This window comes from Mus caroli, unplaced genomic scaffold (genome assembly GCF_978045245.1).
Source record: "Mus caroli unplaced genomic scaffold, Mus_caroli_1 scaffold_16, whole genome shotgun sequence".
In the NCBI taxonomy this organism is placed as follows: Eukaryota; Metazoa; Chordata; class Mammalia; order Rodentia; family Muridae; genus Mus; species Mus caroli.
In genome coordinates, this window is record NW_028227271.1 from 30,954,744 (window position 1) to 30,982,186 (window position 27,443).

The 27,443-nt window shown below is 46.8% G+C and overlaps 1 protein-coding gene across 3 annotated transcripts in view; it reads left to right on the top strand.

Annotated features, from left to right (window-relative positions):
• Trappc9 (trafficking protein particle complex subunit 9) overlaps window positions 1-27,443 on the top strand; it is a 486,162-nt gene that overhangs the window by 61,672 nt on the left and 397,047 nt on the right. The window lies entirely within an intron of this gene.

The following is a 27,443-nucleotide window of genomic DNA, read 5'->3' on the forward strand; positions in this document are numbered from 1 at the left end:
AGTAGAGTTGTGCTACAAGTCTCAAGGACCACTCCTTCAGTGACTCCCATCTTCCAAAGGTTCCACTGTTGAGGGAAATATTAAAAAAGAACGGCAAGTCCCCGCTCTACACCCAGCTACTCTCAGCCCCGGCGGTCTTGTCAGCCAGTTCTTATCTGGTGAAGACTCTCTGACTCAGCGCTCCAAAATCTCTCCACCCAGCTTGCTAAACACACAACTGGTGGGTTGTATACTGTTCTCTCTTGAAACCAGGCGAGTGGCCATGTGAAGGAAGACACAACACAAACTTAGTTCAGAAACATTGGTAACGCAATCGCTGGGCACAACTAAACTCCTAATCTTGTAAGCCTTATTAAATCTAAATCCTCCAGAGGCGAACCCTGATGGGAATTCTGATGGGTCTGCCATTGAAACTGGGAGATACTAGTAGCTACATCTCGTCTTCATGCTATCCCCATCCAAAAGGACTCTCCCTCCCTCCAGCTTCTCTCTTTCCCCTAGTCAACCCAGAAGTCCTGCCTACTCACCCAGTGATTGACTCCTTGATAAGCAACCCCAGGGCTATCCACATAATTCCACAATCTCCCAACTCAGGGCCTATAGATGTGTTTGCATTCAAACCACGGGAGGTTCCTTGTCCTTGGGGGGCATTGTGTAAAGTGTGAGTGCCAACATGTGGCATATGAGTGGAGACTTGTATTCAAGTCCTCAGATCACAGCTCTGTGGGTTTTCACTGCCTGGATATCTCTATAACTGTCCTCTCGATGGAAGTGGAACAAGCAGAGGTTGACAGCCCCTATGTGCTCTTATGGCCATTGCTGCCTCCTGGAGCCTTTTGTCTGGCTTCCTAACCGCAGGCAAGGATGCCATGCCGTCCTAGTGCCCAGTATCTGTCTACCTTACCACGTTGTCTTTATCAAGTTTTCTCCCCAAGTATCTTTCCTCACTGATATTGGGTGTTGTCTCATTTCTGGGGTTCAGTTGTCATCTGTGTAATTCAGCCCAGGTATATTATCTTTGCAGCTTGTGAGATAGCTCACTGTGGTGTTCCCTCTGTCCCAGAGAGTCAAGTCATCAGAAGAGGGCTCTGTGGCTGCCCCATCAGACCTGCCTTTCCACTTAGATCCTCAGCTCCCAGTGGTCTGGGGCTCATCTGGTTTCCTGGGAAGATACCCTCTGCCATGATGTAGGTGTGCAGGGTAGTTTCCCTGCTGTGATGTGGGTGTGCAGGATAGTGTCCCTGCTGTGATGTGGGTGTGCAGGATAGTGTCCCTGCTGTGATGTGGGTGTGCAGGATAGTGTCCCTGCTGTGATGTGGCTGTGCAGGATAGTGTCCCTGCTGTGATGTGGGTGTGCAGGATAGTGTCCCTGCTGTGATGTGGGTGTGCAGGATAGTGTCCCTGCTGTGATGTGGGTGTGCAGGATAGTGTCCCTGCTGTGATGTGGGTGTGCAGGATAGTGTCCCTGCTGTGATGTGGGTGTGCAGGATAGTGTCCCTGCTGTGATGTGGGTGTGTAGGATAGTGTCCCTGCTGTGATGTGGGTGTGCAGGATAGTGTCCCTGCTGTGATGTGGGTGTGCAGGATAGTGTCCCTGCTGTGATGTGGGTGTGCAGGGTAGGGTCCCTGCTGTGGGGTTGGAGTTCATTAAATGGATTATAGCTTGGTTATCATTGACTTAGCTAATATATGTACACATACCATATTTATCTTTTGGGATCTGGGATACCTCCTCACTCAGGGTGATTTTTTTTAATAGTTCTATCCATTTATTTATGAAATTCGTGAGGTCATTTTTTTAAATGGCTGAGTAATTTTCTGTTGTATAAATATACCCCATTTTCTTCATCCATTCTTCCTTGAAGGATATGTAAGGTTTAGATTTCTGGCTATTATGCATAGAGCAGCAATGATAATGGTTGAGCAAGTGACTCTGTGGTAGGATGAAGCATCCTTTGAGAATATGCCAAAGAGTGGAATAGCTGAATCTTAATGTGGGCTGATTTCCATCTTCCTAAGGATCCACCACACTGTTTCCATAGTGGCTGTACAAGTTCATACTCTCACCAGAATGCATAGGTGTCCCCTTACTCTAAATCCTTGCCAGTGTGAGCTGTCTCTTACATTCTAATGGGTGTAAGATGAAATCTCACACTAGTGATGATTTGCATTTCTCTGATGAACTAAGGATATTGAACATTTCTTTATGCATTTCTTGGCCATTTGAGTTTCCTCTATTGAGAATTCTCTGTTTAGAATACACTCCATTAAAAAAATTGGGTTGTTTCCTCTCTCTCTCTGTCTCCCTCCCTCCCTCCCTCCTTCCCTCCCTCCTTCCCCCCTTCCTTTTTTCTTTTTTTTTTGGTTTTTCAAGACAGGATTTCTCTGTGTAGCCCTGACTGCCCTGAAACTCACCCTATAGACCAGGCTGGTCTTGAACTCAGAGATCTACCTGACTCTGCTTCCTGAGTGCTGGGGTTAAAGGTGTGTGCCACCATTGCCAAGTAGGTTATTTTCTTTATATCTGGTTTTTTGAGTTCTTCAATTTTGGAATTTAGCCCTTTGTTGGATGTGTAGTTGGTAACAATCCTTTCCCAGATATTCTTTGCCTTAGGGAGTTTTTCAGTTTCCTGGGGTCCCATTGACTGTTGATCTGAGTGTCTGTGCTAATGGTGTTGAGAAAGGCTTTTCATGTGCCACTGAATGTGGGGATGCTCCTCACCATCTCCTCTATCAAGTACGGTGTATCTAGTTTGACATAGAGGTCTTTGATCCATTTGGAGTTGAGTTTTGTTCAGGACATAAGTGTGGATCTGTGTGAATTCTTCTTCAGGCAGCCACCTGGTTTGACTATTATCATTTGTTAAAGATTCTGTCTTTTTTCTAGTGTGGATTTCTGACTTCTTTATAAAAAATGAGGTGTCCACGAGTGTGTGGATGTATGTCTAGGTCTTCAGTTCATTTCTGTTTATTGACATGTCTGTTTTAGTGCCAAGATCATGCAATTTTTTTCTTTTTCTTTCTTTTTTTTTTTTTTTTCAGAAACACTGGTAACTTAATATCTGGGCATAACAACTAAAACTGAATCCTGTAAACCTTATTAAAATCTGATCCCTCCGGTGGTGGATCCTTGTGGATCTGCCATTGTCTTAGTCAGGGTTTCTATTCCTGCACAAACATCATGACCAAGAAGCAAATTGGGGAGGAAAGGGTTTACTCGGCTTACACTTCCATACTGCTGTTCATCACCAAGGAAGTCAGGACTGGAATTCAAGCAGGTCAGAAAGCAGGAGCTGATGCAGAGGCCATGGAGGGATGTTCTTACTGGATTGTTTCCCCTGGCTTGCTCAGCCTGCTCTCTTATAGAACCAAGACTCCCAGCCCACAGATGGTCCCACCCACAAGGGGCCTTTCCCTTTTGATCACTAATTGAGAAAAATGCCTTACAGTTGGATCTCATGGAGGCATTTTCTCAACTGAAACTCCTTTCTCTGTGACAACTCCAGCTGTGTCAAGTTGACACAAAACTAGCCAGTACAGCCATGATACTAGGAAACTCTAGCAGCAACATCTTACCCCTTTGCTGTCCCAGCTCCAAAAGCCCATGAAATTTTCTTTGCTCTAGTTCTGTATTATAACCTGAAGTTGGGGTGGTGACACCTCCAGTGGTTCTTTTATTATTTAGACATGTTTATATCTATCTGTTGTGTGTGTGTGTTTCCGTATGAAGTTGCATGTCGTCCCTTTAAGATCCATGAGGAATTGTGTGAAATTTTGATGAGAAATTTTGATTGAATCTGTAGGTTGCTTTTGGTAAGGATGGCCATTTTTATTCTGTTAATCCTATACCAATCCATGAGCATGGAATATTTTTTCATCTTCTGGTATGTTCCTAAATTTCTTTCTTCAATTTATTGAAGTTATTATTTTTTTTTCACACATGTCTTTCAATAGCTTGGTTAGAGTTAGCCCAAGATATTTTATATTATTGAGGCTACTGTGAAAGGTGTTATTTCCCTGATGTTTCAGTCTGTAATTTGTATAGGAGGGCTACTGATTTTTGTGAGTTCATTTTGTATCTAGCTACTTTGTAAGGGTTTGTCTGCTGTAGGGATTTCCCAGTGGGATTCTTGTATATACTATCACTTATATATACGGTCACTTATTTATACTATCACATCATCTGCAAATAAAGGCTTAGTAACTTCTTCCTTTCCAGTTTGTGTCCCCTAGAACTCTAGCAGTTGACTTCAAGTACTGTGTGTGAATAGTATGGACAACCTTGTGACAAGTTTGTTTTGTTTGTGATTTTAGCAGAATTGCTCTGTTTCTCTTTATTTAAGTTGATGTTGGCTGTACTGGCTGGTTTTGTGTCAGTTTAACATAAGATAGAGTCATCAGACAGGAAGGAGCCTCAGTTGAGGAAATGCCTCCATGTTATCCAGCTTTAAGGCCTTTTCTCAATTAGTGATCAATGGGGAGGGCCCAACCCATTTTGGCTCGGGATTCTATAAGAAAGCAGGCTGATCAAGCCAGCAAGCAGCACCCCTCCATGGCCTCTGCATCAGCGCCTGGCTTCAGATTCCTGCCCTGTTTGAGTTCCTATCCTGACTTCTTTGGTGATGAGTAGCAGTGTGGAAGTCTAAATCCTTTCCTCCCCAACTTGCTTTGTTGTTTTTGCAGCAATAGAAACTCTGATTAAAACATTGGCTATGGGCTTGCTGTAAACTGCCTTCATTAAGTTGAGGGATGTCCCCTTGTAGGCCTAATCTCTCCAGGACTCTTATCATGCAGGATTGTTGGATTTTTGTCAAAAGCTTTTCCTGCATCTAATAAGATGATCATGTGTTTTTAGTCTTTTTTTTTTATGGTGGATTACATTTATTCATTTATATATTTAACCATCCTGGCATCCCTGGGGTGAAGACTTCTTGATCATGGTGAATGGTTTTTTTGATGTGTTCTTGGATTTGGTTTGTAAGTATTTTATTCAGGATTTATACATCTATGTTCATAAGAGATAATCATCCATAATTATCTTTCTTTGCTGGGTCTTTATTGTCGTTTAAGTATCAGGCTAACTGTGGCCTTGTAAAATAGATTGGGCAATGTTCTCTCTGTTACTATGTGAGAAGTATTGGCATTGACTCTTCTGTGAAAGTCTGGTGGAATTCTGTGCTAAAACCATGTTGCCCTGGGCATATTTTTGTTTTTTGGTTCAGCGACTTTTAATGACTGCTTCTATTTCATTAGGGCCTATAGGTCTGTTTAAATTGCTTTGCTAAGTGGTATCTATTGAGAAAATGATTGGGCTGGAGAGATGGCTCAGCGAATAAGAGCACTTACTACTCTTCCAAAGGTCCTGAGTTCAAATCCCAACAACCACATGGTGGCTCAAAATCACCCGTAATGAGATCTGATGCCCTCTTCTGGTGCTGTCTGAAGACAGCTACAGTGTGTACTTATGTATAATATTAAATAAATCTTTTTTAAAAAAAGAAAATGGTTGATTTCTTTTAGATTTTTCAAATTGGTGGAGTACAGGTTTTTAGTATCTTCTGATGATCATCTGGATTTCCTTGATATTTGCTGTGATATTCGCAGTTTCATCTCTATTTTTGTTAATCTGGAAACTCTCTCTGAAACTTTTACTTAATTTGGATAAAGATTTGTCAATCTTACTGATTGTTTTCTCAAAGAACCAATTCTATTTCATTGATTGTATTTTTTCTATTTTATTGACTTCATCCCTGAGTTTGATTATTTCTACCTGTCTAGTCCTTTTAGGTGTGTTTTCTTCCTTTTGTTTTAGGTCCTTTAGGTGTGCTGTTCTGTTAAAGTATTCAATCTCTGCAGAGTTTTTTATGTAGGCGATTAGCATTAGGAACTTGTCTCTTAGAACCACCTTTGTTGTGTCCCAAAAGTGTGAGCTTACTGTGTTTTCATTTTCATTCAATTCTAGAAAGTATTTCCTCCTTCTTTTTTGGGGTGGGGGGTGGGGGTGTGGGGGGAGAGGACTGCACTGTGTATAACAGCTCTGGCTGTCTTGGACCTCTCTGTAGCCCAGGCTAGCCTTGAATTCACAGAGATCCTGCCACCACCATCCGGATTAATTTCCTTCTTAATTTTGATCTTGTCTTATTTTTCATTAAATAGTGAGTTCCCATGAGCCTGTAAGTTTTCTGTTTGTGTGTGTGTGTATCCAGCTTTAATCTGTAGTGGTCAGTGGTCAGATAGGATACAGGGTGTTACTTCAATTTTTCTTTTATGTGTTGTGTATGAGTTGTGTCTGAGTGTGCGTATTCAGTTTTCTGGAAAGTTGCACGAGGCTCTGAATGGCCAAATGTTCTTTTATGTTTGGGTGAAATCTTTCATAAATGTCTGTTCTATTTGGCTTATAATGTCAGTTATCTTCAGCATTTCTCTGTTTAGTTTTTGTCCGGATGGTCTGTTTATCCGCAGGAGTGGGGTATCACAGTAACCCACAATCAGTGTGCGAAGGTTAGCATGTGATTCCTGAGCTGCAGCGGTGTTTCATTCATGAACTTGGGTGCCCTTGTGTTTACTGTATAGATGTTAGAATTGCAATGTCAGGACATTGTAGCACGCCATTGTCAAGTAGAGCTGGTCTCCATGCTGCCACGAGGCTCAGGCTGCCATTGGGGTAGCTTCACCCCATCACTGCCCACTAGGACTGTGCGTGGCCCACAGGCTGTGCCATCCGCATGGTGCTGCCCCCTGATGCTGCTTGAACTGCTTACCCTGCTAGGGGGAGGTGAGCATGGGGTTGCAGCATGGCCTGGGACCTACAAACACGCTGGTTGGTTGTGCCTGGGGGACTGGCAGTGCTGCTGCCTGTGGCTTTGGGTAAGGAAGCTCCTTTTGCAATGGTATGGGTGACTGCAGACTCCTAACTCTCTGAGAGGGAGATCCTTTGAAGGACTCTGCCAGCCCCCCTCCCCACAAAGAAACAGTTCAGACACAAAGGAAGCTACTGAAGAGAGTCCATAAAATAGAGCAATAAAGATACGAGGCGTAGCTCTTTACAGTTAATGGCTTCTGATGAGGATGGGAGGTGGGGGTGGGGCAGGGGGAAGGATGCAGTTTTCTTTAATGGGCTGGCCACTAAGAGTCTGACCATGCTTCAGTGAGTGTATGGGCAACAAAAATTGGACTTGGTGTTTCTTTTTTTTTTTTTTTTTTTTAAACTCATTGTGAGGAAGGGATTTTTTAAATTTAATTTATTTTATTTTTTGCTTTTGTTTTTGTTTTTGGAGACAAGGTTTCTCTATAAAACCCTGGCTGTCCTGGAACTCACTCTGTAGACCAGGCTGGCCTCAAACTCAGAAATCCGCCTGCCTCTCCCTCTCAAGTGCTGGGATTAAAGGCATGCACCACCACGCCCAGCTGGGACTTGGTGTTTCTTTTTTTGCCTTTTGGGGCGGAGGGCATGAGAGTGGGAGGGTAGACCTGGGAGGAATGAAAAGCAAGTATGATGGGGTGCATTGTATGATGTTCCCAAATAATTTACAAAAATACAGTGTTGGGGAAAACGAGTTTAAAAGGACTTTCCTTTGTTGAGTATGTACTGTCCTTCCCAATCCCTTCAGATTGGGTTTGGCTTGAAGTCTATTTTGTCAGATATTAAAATAGCTATACCAGCTTGCCTAGGCCTATGTGGTGATTTGAATGGAAATATCCCCCACAGGCCCATAGGGAGTGGCGGTATTAGGGGGTGTGGCCCTTTGGAGATGTGCATCACTGGGGGTCGGTCGGCTATGAGGTTTGAGAAGCTCAAGCCAGTGGCAGCCAGTGTTACTCTTTCTTTCTGCTGCCTTTGGAACTTTAACCTACCACTCCAGCCCCGTGTCTGCCTGTGTGCCGCCATGCTTCCCATCATGACAATAATGAACTAAACCTCTGGACTGTAAGCAAACCCCAGTTAAATACTTTCCTTTATAAGAGTTGACATAGACCCAAGGAGCTGAAGGGGTCTGCAACCCTATAGGTGGAACAACAATATGAACTAACCAGTACCCCCGGAGCTCGTGTCTCTAGCTGCATATGTAGCAGAAGATGGCCTAGTTGGCCATCACTGGGAAGAGAGGCCCCTTGGTATTGCAAAATGTATATGCCCCAGTACAGGGGAATGCCAGGGTCAAGAAGTGGGAGTGGGTGGGTAGGGTAGCAGGGCCGGGGGAGGGTATAGGGAACTTTTGCGATAGCATTTGAAATTTGAAACGTATATAAAGAAAATAACTAATAATAATAATAAAAAAAGAGTTGACATAGTCGGGCTGGTGAGATGGCTCAGCAGTTAAGAGCACTGACTGCTCTTCTGAAGGTCCTGAGTTCACATCTTAGCAATCACATGGTGGCTCACAACCATCCGTAATGAGATCTGATGCCCTCTTCTGGTGTGTCTAAAACAGCTACAGTGTACGTACATATAATAATAAATAAATCTTTGGGCCGGAGTGTGCGGGCTGGAGTGAGCAGAGGTCCTGAGTTCAATTCCCAGCAACCACATGATGGGTCACGACTGTCTGTATGGCTACAGTGTACTCATATACATAAAATAAGTAAATAAATCTTTAAAAAAAAGAGTTGGCATAGTCATGGTATCTATTCAGAACAATAAAACCCCAACTGAGACAGTATATTTGCTTGGAATATCTTTTTCCATCCTTTTATGCTGAGGTGTGATGTCTGTCCTTGATCAAAGGTGTGTTTCTTGGATGATGCAGAAAGATAGATCTTGTTTTCCCATCCATTTTGTTAGTCTGTGTCTTTTTATTGGGGAATTGAAACCATTGATATTGAGAGATATCAATAAGATTGTTGTTGATTCCTGTTATTGTGTTGTTGTGGCTGTAGTGGTGTGTGTGTGTGTGTAACTCTTTAGGTTAGCATTTTCCTTCTGGCACCTTCTGTAGGGTTGGATTTGTTAGATAGATCTTGCCTAAATTTGGTTTTATCGTGGGATGTCTCATTTTCTCCATATATTTGCTGGGTGTAGTAGTCTGGGTTAGCATCTGTGGTCTCACAGAGTCTGTAGGACAACTTTTCAGAAGTGAGGTGTAAGTCTTAAGGTCTGCCTTAAGAAAGAGTCTTTCCCCACTTGTAGCTTTGCATCGTTTTTCTTGTTTTGCACATTTAGAGTTTTGACTATTGTGTGTTGAGACTTTCTTTTCCAGCCCAGTCTATTTGGTGCTCTGTAAGCTTCCTGCACCCTGACAGGCTTGTCTTTCTTTAGGCTGGGGAAATGTTCTTCTGTAATTTAGTTGAAAATACTTCCTGTGCCTTTGACCTGGATCTCTTCTCTATTTTTCTTTCTTTGTTTTTCTTTTCCTTCCTTCTATTCTCCCTCTCTCCTTCCTTTCTTCCCTTCCCCCTTCCTTCCTTTCTCTTGCCTCCCCCCACTTTCTTTCTTTCTTTCTTTCTTTCTTTCTTTCTTTCTTTCTTTCTTTCTTTCTTTCTTTCTTTCTTTCTTCCTTTTCTTTCTTTTCTTTCTTTTCTTTCTTTTCTTTCTTTTCTTTCTTTTCTTTCTTTTCTTTCTTTTCTTTCTTTCTTTCTTTCTTTTCTTTCTTTCTTTCTTTCTTTTCTTTCTTTCTTTCTTTCTTTCTTTCTTTCTTTCTTTCTTTCTTTCTTTCTTTCTTTCTTTCTTTCTTTCTTTCTTTCTTTCTTTGAGACAGGGTTACTCTGTATAGCCCTGGCTGTCCTGGAACTCACTTTGTAGACCAGGCTGGCCTCGAACTCAGAAATCTGCCTGCCTCTGCCTCCCGAGTGCTGGGGTTAAAGGCGTGTGCCACCCCTTTTTTCTTTTTGAGACAGGGCTTCTCTGCATAGCTTTGTCTATCCTGGAACTCTGTAGACTAGGCTGGCCTTGAAATCACATAGACCCACCTGTCTCTGCCTCCCAAGTTCTGGGATTAAAGGTGTGAGCCACCATTGCCAGGCTATGGTAGTTTGCTTTATTTATTCACTTCCTCTTTAGGACTTTTATCATACTCATAAAGACTAAATGTCTCTGCCTTGTGCTTCAGCTGTGTTGCAACATTCATGGCCTGCTGTAGTCGGGTTGCTGGGCTCTCGTGGAGACATGCTGTCCCGTTATTGTGCTTTTACACTGGCATCTAGGCATCTGGGATTGGGAAGACTGCAATTCTCGGTGCTCATATTTGGCCTTGCCTTTGTCCTGTAGGTGTTTTGATCCCTGCTTTCTGTTGTCCTCTCTGTTCTTAGGAGAGAGTGCTGGCTGTGTGTTGCCTGGTAGGGAGTTCTCCTGGGATCCTGATGGTGTGGCCACTGCGGGTTCTGTGTAAAGTTTGTCTATGTACTGGGAGCTGACACTTAGGAGTGGGAATAATGTAGGCGTGGTTAAGGGGGTTCACAGGAGGGAGGAAAGCAGGGCATTCATTCCACAGGATCTGCTCTGGACCCTGTGAATGGTTTGGGGTGGGGCAGAGTATGTAGAGAGGCCACAGCAAGTAGTCTGGGCCTCTGAGCTGGGGATGAGACTGGGGATTGGACACGGAGGGAGGAGGGTGAGTGGAGATCACCTACCTGCTTCTCTGGCCTACTTGCTTCTCTGACTGGCTTGGCTGGTGGGTTCTTAGAGAAATGCCTGCAGGGTTGGGGACTGGGATAAAGGGAGGAGTGGTGAGGAAGGCTGGGGAAGATCCCCCTGATCTGCTGCACAGGAGCATCTCAGCTCCTGGCAGGCTCCACTGACCTCCTGCTGAGAGACGTTTGCATTTGTTCATCTCTTGCAGCTGTCGGTAGCTGGGCACCTGGAAGTTGCCCAGCGAATAGCTCACTGCTAGGAGATTCTGTGACAGTGACAGATAGGGTGAGCTTCCAGACTGCCTAGGCCTCTAAGTGGGATGACACAGCCTGGGTCTCTTCCTTTCTACCCCTTCCCGCCTTCCCCATCCTCTTGACTCTCTAGCCCGCCTGTGACCACCTCCAACTCCCGTGAGATTTTGTGAATGAACCCCTGACCCAACAAATCAAAGAGACAGGACTGCTCCAGGCTAGAATCTGTAGCCCCGCCCCTTCCCCTGGCTTGGTCAGGACCCTGCTCTCCTTGTCCGGCATAGTCATGTGCCCCAAGGTGGTGTTCCTGTGGCTTCCTTCCCTTGTGCAGCTAGGACTCTTCACCTGCCACTTGCTGGGTCTTGAGCTTCCTTCTATACATGTCAGGCTCCACCCTGTACCTCAGGATTTCTCCATGCTCCGTCTCCCCCCTGAGGGTCTTTCACTTGTTCCCAATAGATGGGGGTGGGGGGAAGACTTTTTTGCTTTTTTTCCTAATGCATGCAACAGCGTCATTCAGTATGCGTCACGTATTTGTCACTGGTGCCTTCTCCTCAGAAGCAGCTCTGTTCTGTTTCGTTTCACTGGCTATCATGTTTCTCAAGGGCAGGAGCCTTGTCATCCCCTTCAGGTGCCCCGTGGTTTATACAGGACATCGAAGCAGTTAGTGCTTGTTAGCTGTCGGAGCGTAGACAAGGGACCATTAAGTGGACTGATCTCTCTGCTTTCCTAGTCAGGATGATGGGTTGACCTTCTTCTCTCCCGAGACAGGGACTGTCCCCGAATTACAAGACAACACTGAGCGTAGGCAGGCCTGACAGCCTCACAGCTGCCTCTGCACTGGACAGGAAGTGCTTTGTGTTTCTGTCATGCTCATGCGCGTGCGCGCACACACACACACACACACACACACACGCCCAAGTGCGTGCACTCCCCCCCCCCCCGCCCCCGCCCCCCATCATGCCTGGTCAGTGGTGTTTACTGATGGCTGTCACTCATAGCCTGAGCCTGGGTGCTGGAGTGTGTTTGCTAGTGTGGCTTCTTTCTTCAGGTGGCTGAGGAAATCTCGGAGAGGCCATGTGGAGAGTCCTGCCTCACAGTTTCCTCTTACCCTTTCCCCCGCCCCACTCTTCTCCCTGTGTATGCTTTTAAGCCTTATTTGCTTTTAAACCTCCCTGTCTTTGCTGTACTTACTCCTCATGTGATCTTTCTAGAAGGAGTACCCTGTTTGCCCAGGAGTACTCAGATACTTAGTGGCAGGCCCTGTTATTGAAGGCTCTTTGAACACACACAGTCTTAGTGTACTGTGCTACACAGCCTGCAGGGGGAAAGGTTTCATCTTGGATTTTTTTGAGATGGGGTCTCTCACTGGGATTCGGGGCTGGCCAGATAATCCCAGGTAGCCCTCTGTTGCTACCTCCCCAGTGCTAAGTCTGCAAGTACACACCACCACGTCAGCTTTTCACCTGAGTTCAGACCCCTGAGCTTAGGTCCTTGTGCTTGCACGGGCACACTGCTGAGCCATTCCCCAAGCCCCAAGCCCCAAGCCGTGGCTTTCGTCTTGTTTGCCTTTTGGGAGGAGGGGTGGGCATCTTGTTTCACTATTGTACCTGACACCATGGTAGGGATATTTCTGTCTTTTTTTGCTAGGTTTACCCACCAAGGGTTTTTTAGGTCGTCAGTTCTGAACATTTGTCTGCTCTTTGGATGTGTTGCCAAATTGCTTTCTGATAGGATTGATTGCGTGCTGTCGGCAGCAGCCTAATCCATCATGCACTGGGCGCCTAACTGTTCATTTGCATTTTCTTGGTTATTCTAAGGTTGATTATTTTTTCAGTGTTTGCAATTGAATCTTTTTCATGTGAGCCCTTTTAAGAGGTCCTGTTTGAACCTCATTTGGCTTTCACTGAGGCCTTGATGGGTTTGGTCAGAGAACAGCATCCTGCCTGTTGTACAAGTGAGATGCATGCTGCTCTCCTCTCCAGGACAGAGCTAGCTAGCCCTTAGCTCTAACCTAGGATAGTGTTTGTACGGCTGGCTTTGTGTGTCAATTTGAGTTATCACAGAGAAAGGAGCTTCAGTTGGGGAAGTGCCTCCATGAGATCCAGCTGTGGGGCATTTTCTCAATTAGTGATCAAGGGTGGGAGGGCCCAGTGTGGGTGGTGCCATTCCTGGGCTGGTAGTACTGGGTTCTATAAGAAAGCAAGCTGAGCAAGCCAGTAAGAAACATCCCTCCATGACCTGCTTGAGTTCCAGTCCTGACTTCCTTTGGTGATGAACAGCAATGTGGAAGTGTAAGCTGAATAAACCCTTTCCTCCCTAATTTGCTTCTTGGTCATGATGTTTTGTGAAGGGTGTTGAAGACTCCAGTATGCTAATGATCTGTGTGTCCTGTCTGGACACAGAAGACCTGAACAGTTACAAAGAGCTTGGAAGGGTTAGGCCATCTCCTGAGAGTCTGCTGTGCTCTAGCCTAAAGCTGCCACTGATGAAAATCTGTGTTGACCATGTTAGGCAATGTCTTCTTAGCACGATTTAGATGTAAAACTCTTGCTGGAGCCCTGAGAGATGATTTTCCTGAAAGATTAGCTTCTATTACTGAGTTAACAGTGCCATGGGAGATAGGCTTCCAGTTCACATGTGTGCTGGGCTCACTGTTCTTGATGTGCCCCCGCTATGCTTTCCTTTGTCAACTGAGGCAAGCGGTTCCACACTTTGTGGACCCACGGCAGCTCTTACCTTGTCCTGCACTGGCAGGCACTGGCTGCTTTAATATGCATTCAGTGTTGGGAACTCCTAGGTACCCTGTCCTCCCTATCACCTTTCTTTCTCAGAATCTCCTTTCTTTTCTTCAAGAGAGGCAGTTTGGAAGGATATAGGCATGTCCTTGATGACCGATCCCACAGTTACTTCCTGAGAAGTCAGGAGTTGGGGTGGTTAGTGCCAGCAAGGCTGAGTGCCGGGCCATGGGTCTGAACTACCTGGGAAAAGAAGTGTTCTCCTCTCCTACAGTTGATAGAGAAGTCAAAGCCACCGTTGCTGCCTATAGCCTAGACTGTCGGGTTCTGTGAGCCACCTGGGTCTCCTGGGAAGAAGGAGGAGCTATGTAGAAAAAGCTATTCCCTCCTCAGTGTCCGTGAGTGTGCCCTCACTGACTCTCTCCCACCCCCAGCACACAGTACATGTTGTTGTGCCAGCCCCCGCAGAGCATCCTGGGAGGTGACTTGTTCCAGCTGAGCTAAGGGGACATGGTAAAGATTTTAATTTCTGTCCTGACTCTCAAGTCTAGAAGCAGGAGATAAATCCCCACAAAGAAAAAGCATTTACCCCCTCCCCCACTTTCTAGCATATTTGATGTTTGACTTGGTTTTTAGCAGGCAGCTTTTAGTTTGGTTTCTCCCTGGTAAGTGTGTGATTGCAGACATAGATGGGTTACAGGGACCAGCCGTGGTGACCATCCCCCCCTTTGGACTGCAGACCACAGCCTAATGCTCCTGGGAGACTGGGGAATCACAAGGTGAAATCTGGGTCCCTGGTAAAGTCTGGCCCTCACAACAAGTGGGAATTTCAAGTATTGAGTGCAGCCCCAGGAATCTTTTGGGTTCAACTGGGGTACACAGGTTCCAGGTTAGGAACAGGAGGAGGCACCAGCATGGCCTGCCCTCTTGTTTTCCTTTCATTTCCTGAGCTGGGGGACAGTGTTCCATGTGATCTTTTGGGGGCTGTGTTCTATGTGACCTTGGGCCATGTTTTTTGAGCACAGGCCCTGGGCATCCTGGGGTGTGTAGCTACAACATGTGATATGTGCTTCTGGCATATTCATGCTGGAACATGGATCCCACAGAACCATGGATCCCATGGAACCTCTGACGTCCCCAGGTCTGTGGGCTTTGTGCTGGGAGTGCTGGCCTGGCCTTCATGCTGGGCAAAGAATGAATACTGGCCCTGGGGTTATCTCAGCCTGGATGGTGTGGAAGACCTCTCCTCTTGGGAAAGGAAGGAGTCAGAAGGAAAGGCTAGAGTCGGGGTCTCAGGGGTAAACCTCGGTCTTTTTTTGGGCCAGGGAACCAGGGCATTATGGAGAGACCACTGTTTTGGGGCTTTGCCAGTTCCTCTCTGGCACATCTGAAATGGTGTGTGGCCCACTGTACTTAGGTAGCAAGATAGGCCACCATTTGTTATCCTCTGTGTCCACCTGTGTGTACCCGGGCAGGGAGGCCTGGGCTTTAGCTTACAGAATGCCCCTGACTGGGGTAAGATTTCTTTACCTCTCCCAGGCTAATGGGAGTGACCCTTTGGCTTTCCCTTCCCCAGGGCCATCCCATCTTCCCTTGGGGTTGTCAGAATGACAGAGGGGACACACTGCTCCTCTTCATCTCCACAGGCTTCACCCATGGAGGCCACATTCATGGGGTATGTTTGAGGATGAGTGTAGTCACATCTGTGCCCTCCCCCTCTGCCTCACACTGGGAAGCCAAGGCCACTCTATTTCCCTAATATGCTTTGTTATTTTGCTCAAGAGAGACTTAGTTTTGAGGGACAGCATCTACCTTTTAAAGACCATTGTCCGACAGCACTCCAGCACCATAGCATTCATTGTTCTGGACCTATGGAGATGATGTCTCCAGCCTAAGTCCTTGGGGAAGCAGGCAGTCTGAGGCCTGAGGAACAGGCTCTGGTGAGCTGAAGGTGCTAGAGGGGCCATTCTAGCTGAGGTCTTGTTCCAGTCTTTCCCATTTCTGAAAGCTAGCTCCTTTCCTTCCCCCTCACCCCACGCCTGTCACTGTTTGCGATGTAAAATGCATACTGTTGTCACCATTGCACTGGCCCCTTGTAGAGAAATTCTGCATCTTATCATGGCTCTGCTTCTTGCGTGTAGCAAGACAGCCAAGCTGAAGTCTTGGTGTATGGCCCATTGAGGTCCATCATACTTTGTAAGCTCTGTATGAAGAGCTGTGTTGAGTGATACGCATAGTCAGGGACATAGTCCAATTGTTTTTATTGAAGAAGAGGAGATGGCAGTGCAATTCTGCAATTACTGATGTCTTGGGCCCCAGCTGTCCTTCGTTGGCGAGTCCAGACAGCATGGCCACCAGATGAGCATCACCGGGTGGGTATGAACCTGACCCAGAAATGGCTGCCTTCCACCTCTACGTGCCTGGATTCAAAGTAGCTGTGCAGACGCAGTGCCCTTTTCTCTTATGATTCTGGGTATTTTAATTTATGTGCTTCTTAAAATTTTTTTAGTAGTGTTGAAGCAGGAATATATTGTTCTTATGACATTTTGGAATCTGAGTTTTGAGTAAAACAACGTGACTAGAGTGATTGTAAGCCTCTTGCTGATGGTGTCCGAAAATCTACGAGCAGGGGTGTGGCCTGGAACCCAGCGTGCTGTGCTCTGGTCGGGTTCAGACTTCCCATAGGAGTGCTGGCTCTTAGCTTCATCTGGCTGTCTGCAGTGTGAATGAACTGTGGCTAGAGACAAAGGGCAAAACTTTTAGATGGTTGCTTCAGTGTGTGTTTCCCCAGCGCGTGCCCCTCACCTTCATGCTTTCTCTGTGCACGGCAGATATGCAGTCCTTGAAAGTTTTAATTTGCTATATTTTGATTTCACCTGGGTAGGGGAGAAAGGAAGATGTGCCTATGAATTGTTCAGTTGTAGAGGGTCCTGGTGGGAGTTCCCCAGCCAAGGGCTGCAATTTGTTTCCTCTGCAATTGATAAGCTCCCCTTTGTTTGTTCAAAAGCAGGCAGTAGAGACTGAACAAAACCCCTGCAGAAAGATTTCTGTGTTGAAGAGATAAATGCCATGTAGTATGACATAATAGGTACCTTCTAATAAAGTATATTCTTAGTGGGGAAACCAAAAATGCAAAATACTGAGCTGAGGAAAAACTACTTGGACGTCAAAAAATCTCGTGTTTTAGTGACTTAACAGTGATGGGGAATAATAAGTTGACAAGTTCTAGAGGGTTCCAGGGTAGGGCCAAATGGGTCTCCTGTACCTTCTAGAAGGAGTTGGCCTCTGTGGGATGGAGGCTACCAAGGTGTGCGCTTGACAGACTCTAACACAGTCCCATGCGTCTGCATACTGCTCCACTGTGCTACAAAGTACTGAACCCAGACTTCAGACTCAGTTCTAGGGTTAGAACGTAGCTTGCCATCCTACGGGCACCCTGCCATCCTAAGTTTCCCACAACATAGGCTTGGTTTAAGGCCATCTTCCATTCAAACCAATAGGAAGTTAAAGTTGAAGGTTTCTTGTGGCTACAGAACTCACATGCAGATAAGATACTACGAGTTCTGGAGCATTCTCAGGCTGGCCCGAGCCAGCTGGAGCAGCTGCTGTTCTACCTCTGGCTCCTGTGCATGTCTCCAGGTTTCCCATAGTGCAGGGCCTCTGGCCGCTTCTTGCCCACAACATCCTTCTAGAAAATTCCCTTTCTGTCAGAGAATTGCCCTGCCCAGCAGTTACAGAAAGGGAAATATAAGAGGTAATGGGTATTGCCTCATTGTGTATCACTAATGATTCTCCAGGGCTGAGCTCTCTGTGCACTCTGGATGGCTGGAATCCCTGGACAGCCCAACGTGGGTCATCTAGGCTTATTGTTAAGGAAAGGCTTGTTAAGGCCTTCTTATTTTTCTGGCCTTGTTTCCTCATCAGAATGTGAGGGTTAATACCTGTCTCTCAGTTATTCAGCCATGACAGAGAGAGAGAGTTCGTGCAAAGGCCTGGCCTGTGCTCTGAGCAAAGGGACAACAGGAGCAAGGCACTGATGGCCAGATCTCTTTCCAACCTCCGGGAAAGTGTGACAGTTCATGCTGTCTCAGGCTGCAGATATCTTCCAGCTCCATCCTCTGATGGCTGTCCCTGTTGCTCATGGAGTCAGTGAGTGACCTAGGAGGAGATGTTAAGTATGTAGAGAGCTACAGTATCAGTATCCAGGTTAGGGCTTTCCCCGCCCCCCTCAGTTGAGGAAACGCTTTAATCCCTTTGGCCTGTAGGCGGTTCTGAGGGGCGTGGTCTCGATTGATGATTGATGTGGAAAGGCCCAGCCCACTGTGGGCGATGCCTCTGCTGGACAGGTGGCCTTGGATCTTAAAAAGAAATCCAGGGGATTTCTGAGCAAGCCATGGGGAGCAAGCCTGTAAGCAGAACTTTGCAGTCTCAGTATCAATTCACACCTCCAGGTTCTTCTTTGAGTTCTTGCCTGAGGATCTCTCCATGATGTGCTGTAAGGTAAAAAGAAACCCTTTCCTCCCCACACTACGCTTGCTCATGATCTTTATCACAGCAATAGAATCCTAACAAAGACAGAGAAGGAAGCTTCTGCTCACCTTTAACCGAGAGGCTATTGCCATCAGTGTACCAGCTCGAACTTTCAGGCCAAGGCTGATCTGATCCTTTAGATCATTTTGAGTACCAGTTTCTTCTGCCAGAACATCAGCACAGTGATGAGTAGGTGAAGTCTTGGGCAGTAGGGTAGAGATTGAGGACAGCAGGTGGAGCGAAGGTCACTTGTTCAGTCAACAAAAAGCTCTGATGTGTCACAGGAGCGTTGGTTGTCATCCATCTGTCAGGGGGCTTTCAGATAATGCTTTTAAGAGTGTGGGATGCCACTACAGTTATTTGCTGTTCCAGAGTGAGCTTATTAGCATCCTTGACAAGCAGAGCTATGGCAGCAATAGCTTTTAGGCGAGAAAACCACCCGAGGGCAACAGGGTCTAACTTCTTGGATAGGTAAGCCACTGGCCTTTTTTAAAGTCTCAAAGTCTGAGTAAGGACTCCTCTGGCGACCCGTGATCTCTCTTCCACATAAAGAGTGAGAGGCTTGGTTAGGTCAGGCAAAGGCTGGCCATTAGTAGGGCCTTTTTTATTTTTTTAAAGGCTTTCTGGTGATCTGGGGTCCACACAAACACTTCCCCTTCCTTGGTTAGGGGGTACAACGGGCAGCTAAGGTCACCAACCCAGGTATTTAGAGTCTGTAGAAGCCAGTGGTACCCAAGAATTTTTTTACTTGCCTTGGTGTAGTTGGGGTGGGGATCTGAGTTACAGTCTTTTTTCTGGCTTTCTTTAGCCACTACTTTCCTTCTCGAAGGGTGTATCCCAAATAAGTAACTTCAGTCTGACACAGCTGAGCCTCTTTAGCTTCTGTTGCCCAGGTTTCTAGGTCCTGTCTTTTTCTTTCTCTCTTACCACTGTAGCCAAGATTCTAGTTAAATTTTTCTCTTGTCTACGATCCCTCTTGTCTTCTCTTTCTTTTGCCTCTCACCTCTCTCTCTCTCCCTCCCTCTCCTCTCAGACCTCTCTAATCTTCTTTATCTCTATTTTTACTGTCTCTCCTGAGTCCTCTAAAGCTTTGCTGTTCTTTATAGTCTAAGCTCATCTTTTTCTAGACCTCTATACCCATTTGTTAGAGCCTGGTGATTAGACTTGTAGGCGCTTCTTACCTGGGACAGAAGTTTTAAGTGGGCAGATGTCCTTTTTGCTGGTTAGTAGCTTAGGCCGGGGTTGCCCTAGAAGAGAAAAACACGTGGGGCAGGGAAAGGAAGGCAGTTCTCATAGCTGGCTGCACCAGGCTAACTCGGGGAGGGGGGAGAGGCAGCGGAGGTGGCTACTCTAGTCGGTCCTAGGAAGCCAGCGCGGGGGTCCTGCGGGCCTCGTCCCTCTTTCTTTTCTTGCCCGTCCTGCAGGCGGTGAAATGTGTGGTGGTGGTGGGGCGGGCATCTCGGGGAAACCTCTATATCGGTGTTACTGGGCCACAGTTTCCCATGTAGCGCCTTGCCTCGGCCAGTGCACGCTGCTGCCGCTGAAACCGGAAGTTCTCAGTCCGGCCCTGTAGCTGCATGCGGCTAGGGATGCACGCTGAGTTGTTTTTCTTAACTATTATTGACAAATTCTGTCTTAATATTAGTCTAAGTCCACAGTCGGCACCACACACACACAGTCTGTCCCATGACGAAGACCACAAACAAAAACACGATAGCAACACAAAAACAAGACAGCAACAGAGAATAAAAGACACCAGTATCTAAGCACATTTGTTCTTTGCCAGATGTAAAACCAAGGCACGAGGTGGGACTCGAACCCACGACCTCGCAACCCTAAAACCAAGGCACAAGGTGGGACTTGAACCCACGATCTCAGAACCCTAAAACCAACTCACGAATTCACAAACCAAGACACATATTCACAAACCAAGACAAATTCAGTGGTGCCACACTTAGACAACAGACAACATGTAAGACACACACAAACAAACGTACCTCCAAGGGGTCTTTCGGGGTTCCTGGGTGTCATGCAGATCTCGGTGGGACCTCCAAATGAAAGAACCTAGTGGGGAAACCCCCACTCAATTTTTGTTCGGCGCACACCCAAGAATCACGAACAGACGGCCAACTTGATGTAAGAGCACGAGGTAGTTTAATGACGGAGCTCCAGGCTGACACATATCTCCCCGCAGGAGACAGAGGTGTCGACCACATGGTGGAGCCATAATGGCGGAGCTCCGGGTTGAAACGTATTTCACGCAGGAGACAGTGGTTTCGACCCTGAGGCTTGGAAGCTAGGGACTTTTATAGAAAAGGGGTGGGGCCAGGGGAGAAATTGGCGCGGTTTCACATGATTGGTCCATTTAAACATCAACAGACTGTCAGAAGGGCGGGAGATAGGGAGGCACTAGGCCAGTCAGGACATGTAACGACGGGCCTGCCCGGGCATGTCCTGGCCTGTTCTGCTATGTTCTCAGCCCCAGGTTTTAAAGCTCACAAACTCCTCTTTGGGCTATTTGACATGAATCACAGGTCTCAAGTTTTATTTCCTTTCACCTTCCCGACCCTTGGCTTACAGGTCCACACTTGTAAGGCTACCCCTAGTTTTTGACATGGACGCTGGAGATTGGACTCTGCACTTTACCAACTGAGCCATCTCTCTAGACCTTACTTGTTTTCTTTCAAAAGCATCTTTCTCAGCATGTCATTTACTGCTCAGTGTGATGTAAGTCATCAGAGTGTGGGCTCTGTACCAGTGCTCTGTAAGAGGAAGAAAAGTGAGTTAAATTTAATGCAAAATCAAGAGGTAGGGTCTTAACTTGGCGTTGTGGTTCTGAAACAATGAATGCAATAAGAAGAGGCTGTGTGGGCATTGGCTGTGTGGGTGGGGGCTGTGTGGGCATTGGCTGTGTGGGCAGGGGCCATGTGTGTGGCATGACTTAAGACTGTGAGCCTGGGTGCAGGGTCAGGCATGGTTTTCTGGAGTTGGTAGTGAGACCCTGTCCCAGGTCTCCTTGTCTCTCTGGCCTTCAGTCGCCACCCCCGCCTTTGGAATGTGGGAATGGATCCATGAGGACACGCATGGTCACTCACTTACTGAGTAGCTAGCTGTGTGAAACAAAGCATTCCATATTTCATGTAGAGCTGGGACTATAGTGTACATTGGATGTGAGGAATTCAGGATCTACTGCAGAAGTGTACTGAGCACCGCAGAAGACTCTAACCCTGGGAAGATGTTAGATGCCATGGCTGTGGCATTTTGGCTACTGTTTCTTCTGCTGTGATATAATGCCCCGACAATAGTAACTTAAGGTAGAACGTGTTTGTTCCACCTCAGGGTTGGAAGGTACAACCCATCACGGCAGGCATAGCAGTGGCAGGGGCATGAGGCGGCTGCTCACGTTACAGCTGCAGTCAGGAAGCTGAAAGAGATGAGTGTTTGGGCTCAACCCACTTTCTCTTTTTGTTTGGTCCAGGACCACAGCCCATTGGGATGGTGTCACTTACATTTTAGGTGGGGCTTCCCTCACAGACATACTACACAGAGGTTAGTTTCAGCATCGATTCTAAGTTTCATCAAATTGACAATCAAGAGTAGGCCGTTTGACCACGGCCTGTGTTGGGGGCTCTGCTATCTGTGACTTTGACTTTCATGTACCAATGCTCTGTCACTTGTATGTGACGCACCATGTCAGCCTACCCAGGCTGCTGGGAAAGTGCCTCATGCTGGTGGCTTTCACAGACTTCACTCACTTGCTTCTCCTATTTCTAGAGGTTAGGGGTCAAGCTATGACATGGTTAGTTTCCTCTGAGATCTTCCTCCTTGGCGTGTGAACCATTGGCCCCTCCATGTGTTCTTCTGTGTGTGCCTGTGTTGGTCCCTCTATGTGTTCTTCTGTGTGTGCCTGTGTCTTCATTATTGATTTTCATAAGGGCACCAGTCACAATTGACAATAGCCTGTCCTAACAACCTTATTTTACTTTAATTACTTCTTTAAAAACCTGTCTGTAGGGTTGGAGAGCTGGCTCAGCAGTTAAGAGTCTTGTAAAGCCTTTGGTCCCCACACTCACACGGCAGATCACAATCATTTGTGTCTTAGTTCTAAGGGATCTGATTCCCTCTTCTGACCAGCACAGGCATCAGACAATACATGTTATGCATTTACACATGTAGGAAAGATACTCATAAACATAAATAAATATAAAGAAGTTACACACAGAACAGCCTATTTCCAAATACTTTTCCATTCTGAGATTCTGGGGGTTAGGTCTCATGAAGATTCAATCCATAGCATGTGCTATGATCTATCTTGTCCTATTCTAGTTTGTCCTTGCTGACCCAGCCCATGCCATCCCATCTACTCTTAAGGTGCCAGTCACTACCTACCATACTAATTTTCATGCCTCCAAAAGAGGTTATTGGAGCTTAGGGTGTCTCGCACTGTTTGGTTACTGGTTTTGAAGCCACAGAGGAGTAGACATAGTCCATACATTAGAAGAGTGTCTTGTACGTCCCAGCATGTCTAGTGACCAGGGCCCATTTTTGTTGGTCTTGTACACAGCTAAGCTCTGCTGGCAGAGTGTAGCTGTAGTTAGCTTGGGTCACGACTATTGGCTGTAGCTGACCCCCTGCTTCAGTGATCTCAGAAGGGAAGGAGGTATTGGCTCAGGCTTATTTGGAACTCATTTTAAAAAGGGATCGAAGTAACTTAAAATTAATAGTGTTTATTAAGTGATCTCTAAGTGGTAAGTATTGATTTTAGCTGGCAAAAAGCACACAGAGAGCCAGTTGTCTTTAGAAAGCTCAGGGTTCATTTCCCGGCCGTCTGTACAGGCAGCCTTTTCCAGTGGGACAGACTTCTTGTCAGGTCTTGGGTGCCTCACTGCTCCTGCCGGGCTTCTAAGAACACCTGTGCTTGGCTGCAGAGTGCAGCAGAACTCATGTGCTGGCTTTGGGCCGCTGTCCACCAGCAGCCCTAAGGCGCATGCCACATAAGGAACGCCAGTCTCCACAGAAGGCTGCTTGGGAAAAGTGTCCCACAGCTGGTGGGTGACCAGCTGCCCGTGCCCACACTTGAATGGGTGGCTACTACTCCCTACCCGTCGGCATCCAAGGGCTCTCCTAACATTTTAATCTTATCCATTTTTCAGGGAGATTTTAGTGGCACCAGGGAGGCCACAAATATCCACGGGCTTGTGGGTTTGTATGTACAATTCAGTGCTACAGCTTGCAGTGTGGTGCTTGTGTGGGCTTTGAGAATTTGTAGTTGATAGACCAACCCTGCAAAGGTTGGCAGTGTGGAGCTTGTGATCATGTGTCACGGTTGCTCTCATCTCAGGACCACCACAGGTCAGAGCAGAGGCATGTTGCTATGGCACTGACCTTCCAGAAGCTATAAGGTTGTAGGTGAGCCTAGGATCAGGGTGGGCATCTGAGGTGGCAGCAGAGACCAGCTTTGTCACCTCTGAGGTGACCCAGTGATTTGAGTGGTGGTACCTCACTCTGTGTTTCAGGGTCTCATGATCTGATCCCTGTGTTCGGATGCTATCCATCCATTCTGTTGACAGAGTTCTTAGCATGAGTACCACCATGGGTGGGTATCCATTGTGCACCCAAAAGTTCAGCCCTGCCCTATCTCCAAGAAGCCTAGCAGGTGGATTTTTGAACCCTATGCCAGAGTCTGTAGCCAGTATGTGGGCACAGATGTGGGGAGGTGTGTTTAGGGCACAGACCCCACACCCTGTTCTCCTTGTCTGCTTCTCGGGCCAAGGTATACCTGCCCCGTTGGTGTGTCATGGCCATGGCACTAGTTAATTTCCTCACCTGCTTAGTGTTTATCTATTGATAAATCCCCCTGTCTTTACTCAAATGCAGCAGGGAGAAAGTGACCCTCCCTGGTCTGGCCAGAGCCTCAGTGTTCACTGTGATGGTAGTTGTTAGGCACTGTTTATATGCTGGACTCTGTGTGCGTCTTCATGTTCTCAGGCTGCTTCAGCTCTCACGGTTGAGGTCAGCAGCAGCTACTGAGAGGCCTCTTTTACAAGGTGGAAGTGGAGGGAGGGAGAGGAGAGGGAGAGGGAGAGGAGAGGGAGAGGGAGAGGGAGAGGGAGAGGGAGAGGGAGAGGGAGAGGGAGAGGGAGAGGGAGAGGGAGAGGGAGAGGGAGAGGGAGAGGGAGAGGGAGAGGGAGAGGGAGAGGTAGATAGATCAGGCCTTCTGGTAGGGCATGGAGGACCAAGGATTACAGCTTGGCCATTCTGCCCCAGAGTGGGGTTAAGTGCCCTTCTGTGTTGCCCACATTGTCAATGAGCTGCATTCACTGAATGTGACAGAGCTGGACTCAGTGTGTGCCTGATATCTCTGGTATGGCCCTTCGAGGAGATTCTCTGTTAACCCAGAACCAGCAGTGGTTGTTTGAGAGAAGAATTGGGTGAGATTCAGACTTAATTAATCCAACCACCCCTTCATTTCACAGCCAGCTCATGCTAGGTAGCCCAAAGAAAATGCATTAAAAGTTCGTCATCCATTAGTAGATGGGAACACAGGCTGGCTAGATTGTGTTGTATGAGGGCCTAGATCTTGATGAGTCAGACCTCAGCCTCAGGCTTCTTGGGGCTGGGGAGGGTGGCATTTGAATGTAAGTGGCCCCAGAGATCCCAGCTCCTGCTCCACTCTGCTGAGCTGCAGCATGGTGCAGGGGAAGCCAGGCACCCCAGCAGTTGAGAAGTGTCTGCTGGACAGTCTGTTGCAGCTTGTGGTCTCTGTCCCCAAATCAAAAAGACCCGCAGAAGCCGAGTTCCCTCGGGGTGTGACCCAGGGACATCATTTTCTGTTCACCTGTGTCACCTTGGGGAAGAAAACCAAGCAGCTGCAAAAGAAGTTTTGGTTCAAGAAACATCACAAAATTAGCTATACATCAAAGACAATGATTCGTTATGAAAAAGCTTATTAAAAACGGTAATTATAGAAAAGGTCAATGGAGGCATAAATTAAAAACATCTTTGAAGATTTATGGCAGGAGTTTAAGAGTGGAGCTCCTGGTCTGCTCAAATAATACTTTGTGATTTAAAGCAGAAAATTTGCTCGTGTTTTTGTGACATTAGACAGTGGTTTGTGGCCTTCGAGGGTCAATTTCCAGCTGAAGGCTGTCCGTTGGTCTCCCAGCGTCTTACCTTGTCACCCCATGTTTCTGGTTTCTGTCCGGCATGCCATCATTTTCCTGTTCTTGGAAGTGTTTGAAATTCTTGGAGTCACTTTGTCCTGTTCTTCTGTGTCCTCTGTTGACTCTTTTTGGCCATTCTGGTGCTCCAGCTTCCATCCTCTGGGATGTCTCTTTCCCACTTTGTAGTCACAGCCCTAGGTCAGCCCTGTTACTGGGATCAGAACAGAGGCCTCTTAATATCTGCTCCAGTCTCCTGGATCTGCTTCTTCTCATCACTGTTCACAATGAAGCAGGGGGCCTCTCCTTGACACCTGAGCCAAGCACGCTGCAGCAAAAGCCCCTCAACCATCCAGTGCAATCTCTTAAGACATCATGATTGAGACCATCATCTTAGCCTGCTTTCCTGTGTTCCCAGCCACTCCTGGCCACTGTTTGTATCTCAGGTAGTCTTTGATTCTCAAAGCATGTGTGGTTTGCACGCTGCTTCTATAGTAGTGGGCCTGCCCTCATCCTTCTCCTGTTAAGAAGTCTATCATGTCTCCCTCTCCGTGCCCTTGGTTTTGTTTTCATCATTTTGTTATATCCCATCTGATTTCCTCAGGAGGTTATGGACTTTCTGGGTCCAGGGACCATGCCTACCTTTCATCTTACCTCATTTGGCAGTGTTTTTACCCAGAGAGTGGCCGAGACATATGGAACTAAATTAACATCACTTTTTCTCAAATTGTGTCTTAGACCGGATTAAGGGAGACACCACTAGGCGTAATGAGACAAAGGTGGCAGGACAGTGTGCTGTTCTTGAAGAGCCCAAGTGGGCCTGCCTCAGACAGGGCTCAGTATTGATGGAGTGTTGAATGATGCAAGGAACAGTTGGAAGGGAGGGAGTGTGTGGCAAACACTAGAAGGAGAGGCTCTGGTGGGGAGGTGGTGTTGGAAGGAGCTCTTTACACTGCGTGCCCTCCCTCCACAGACCAGGAATAGCTTTGGCTTTCCTTAGCTTTACTCTGAGACAGTGAAATTTACCTCCCCCCCTTTTTTTTATAAGTATAAAATGAAGTTTATTTGGGACATGGGAAGGGGTTCTAGGGAAGGGAGTAGAGGCAGAGAAAGAGGACAGAGAAGGACAGAAAGGAGAGAGAAAGGAGGTGAAAGGCTGGCTGGGAACATGTGGAGGAGTTGGGGTGGGAGTTGGGGGACAGGGAGCAAGAAAGAGAGGGAGGGAGAGAGATTAAACTTTACTTTTGACAGAGTTTCAGAGACAGCCAGAGGAGACAGTGATATGTACTGAGCGTTAAGCCCAGAGCCTGGTATAGTGAGGTGACAGGGAGCAGGAAGCCGAGGAATTACATCTCAACTGCACACAGGAAACAGGAAACTGGGTGTGGGGCAAGGCTATGGAGTCTACTTCCTCCACCAAGGCTGCACATCCTAGAACTTTTACAGCTTCCCCAAATAGCCACATCTGGGACCAAAGTATTCGAACATGAGCCTGTGGGGGAGGGGCACTCAGACCACTTAAACATAGCATAACCGAAGTGCTCTGTGTTATTAAAAACCCTTAATAATTGCTGCTGTACATGGCCGAGTCGGATTACATTCTGTCACAGTACCATGACTTTATCTGACCAGCACTTCCCAGCAGATGTGCTGATTCCCAGTTACCTACTGAGCCTTTGGCAGGCATTTCCTCCCTTCCAGCGCTACATTAAAACCTCTGGAGAGCTTAAAAGTTTTCCTAGGTAGCAGTTTAAATGGATAATTATGTAATAAGCTGACAGCTTAACATAATTGCCTTTCATTTTGGTAGTATCTGTTTGTATACTTGAAAAGAACATAGAGGAATACTGAATCTCTCAGTAGCTTGAGTGATTGCTTATCAGGGACTCCGCCTGTCGTCAAGTAGATAAGTGAGGAGCAGATGTAGGGAAATGTCTGTGGGAGGCAGTTCACGCGGCCCCTGCGTGTTTATCGGATCTCGTCAGGATTCAGTCAGGAAAAGGCATGTTTCCTTGTTTTCCTGACAGGGCTTAGGAGCATCTCTGGCTGTTGCATTATTAATCTTTGTCATGGTGACAGGTGACTTTTTTTTTTTTTTCTCTAATGGTGGCCTGTCCTGCTGCGGAAGGGAGGAAAGCTGGGTCCATTTTTCTTGCCATGTGGGTTTGTTTAAGTCAGGACTGGTGGCATTTCCTTAA